The following is a 2,351-nucleotide window of genomic DNA, read 5'->3' on the forward strand; positions in this document are numbered from 1 at the left end:
TCCCTATTTCTCCATCCGAGAAACTTCACAGCAAATTAATGCATAGATTAAGAAAACAACAATTAATTTTTTGTATCAAAAAAATAGATTAAGAAAACACACTAATTTTATATGTTTTTCATAACAATGTTATGTTACATCTAACTCAACAGTATCACCATTTATAATTAATAATAATGTGGTGTTTTACTGTCAGAAAAATAATAATGATATGATTTTCTTTTTTTACAAAATGAACTCCATAATACCGTGGTGTTTTTATTTTACAAAATAAATCACATAGTTTAAATTTATTAAATTATCCATTTGAATGTTAAATATTTAACAATCAACATTATATATTTTTATTTAAGGTATATTAAAAATATTAGTAAATGAGTTAAAAATAATTAATATTTATTTATAATAGTCATCCAAATTTTGATGTCATTTTTTTGTTAATAATAGTCATGGTCATTTTAATGTTTTTGAATGTTATGTTCGAATCTAAAAATTACACCCTTAAAATTCTAAAATTCTCATATCAAGGTTCAAAATTTTGACGTTTGATGATTGATGGTGGCGTTTGATAGGCTGTAGCCACGATCACATAATCAGTGTGGAAAACTGATATTTATTACAAGTATAATGTGCAAAAATAAGATTTTAGAGTGTTCATCATACAAAATTAAAGATATCAATGTAATTTTTTAAAGATTAGAGTATATTATATATAAAAAAATTAAGATACTCTCTAATTAGAGTCTATGTCAATGTTTTAATTGGATTTTTCTTATGGATTTCTTGCAAAATTACACCTAAACTTAGACATTAATAATTAGAATTTAGAATTGTTTTGAATTAGATCTCACTGATTTAAATCAAAAGATTTGATTTGAAGGTTTGTTTATATAAAATTACAATATTTGATTTGTATTTTGTGATATTATAAAACAATTTACACATGCTTTTTAATTAAGAGATTATATTCTTTTAAAGTGAACACCTTATTTTAAAAAATTAAACGATGTTTCTAAGTTCTACAATGATCTAATTTAGCTTGAAGATTTTGTTAAATCTAGAGGTAGTTTCCATAAAAATGATAAATTTAATAAGAGAGTATAGTAAAAATACTTATATACAATACTTATCTAATTTAATAAAGGAATATAATAATGTCAACTTCATTATAAATATTTTCATATTGGATCGTTGTTTACATAGTAATGCTTGTTTTAATTGAACACTTGAAAAAGGAAAAGAAAAATTAAAATAAGTAAAAGTCAAGAGGAGGATTTTCTGTTTCTATCTAATTAATTAATTATCAACCTTAATACAATTATTTTATACGAAAAAAAATTAATTTTGTGTCTTTTTTTATGTTTGAATCATAATCTACTTTATAGACATTTTTTTTTATAGTATATTGATTGCTAATAAAATGGTACATGAAGTAAAAAAGAAAAAAAAATAATTAATTATGTTTAAAGGAGATTTTGAAAAGGTATGTGATTTAGTGGGTTGGAATTTTCTACAGGTTGTGATGGATAGAATGAACTTTAGAGTTTTATACCAGGCACTCCCCCACTTTGACCTGCCACCCCCCCAGTGATGCGTAAAAGACAATTTTACCCTCTATCACATATATAAAAACCAAAAAAAAATTTTACTCACACTTTTCACCAAATCATTCGAACATTTCAAACATTCGATTCAGAATCAACCTTACCTTCGAAGATCTCAAACATTCGAAACGCAAAAGTAAGTTCCCATTCGAATATTTGCAGTTTTTGAAAATTTCGAAATGCATTTGTATGATTCAATTCCAGAAGTTTCGAAAGTTTCCTTGAATATAAAACCTTCGAAATGCAATCCTCGAACTTTTGGAAATCTTCGAAACGAGAAACTTTCGAAAGTTTCTTGAATTGAAATCTTCGAAATGCAATGCCAGGTGAAACTTTCGAAAGTTCTGGGAAAGTTTCGAAACGCTTGTTCGAAAGTTTGGATCTGGGAAATGTTCGAAACCCAGTTTCGAAAGTTTCAATCTGGGAAATGTTCGAAACCCAGTTTCGAAAGTTTCAATCTGGGAAATGTTCGAAACCCAGTTTCGAAAGTTTCAATCTGGGAAATGTTCGAAACCCAGTTTCGAAAGTTTGAATCTGGGAAATGTTCGAAACCCAATTTCGAAGGTTTGAATCTGGGAAATGTTCGAAACCCAATTTCGAAGGTTTGAATCTGGGAAATGTTCGAAACCCAGTTTCGAAGGTTTGAACTGGGAAATGTTCGAAACGGCCTTTTATGTATTATTTTAAATTTTTTGAAACGAATTTGTTAATATTATTTATATATTATTTATATATTATTTATATATT

This window comes from Cicer arietinum, chromosome 2, assembly GCF_000331145.2.
Source record: "Cicer arietinum cultivar CDC Frontier isolate Library 1 chromosome 2, Cicar.CDCFrontier_v2.0, whole genome shotgun sequence".
NCBI classification, from domain to species: domain Eukaryota; kingdom Viridiplantae; phylum Streptophyta; class Magnoliopsida; order Fabales; family Fabaceae; genus Cicer; species Cicer arietinum.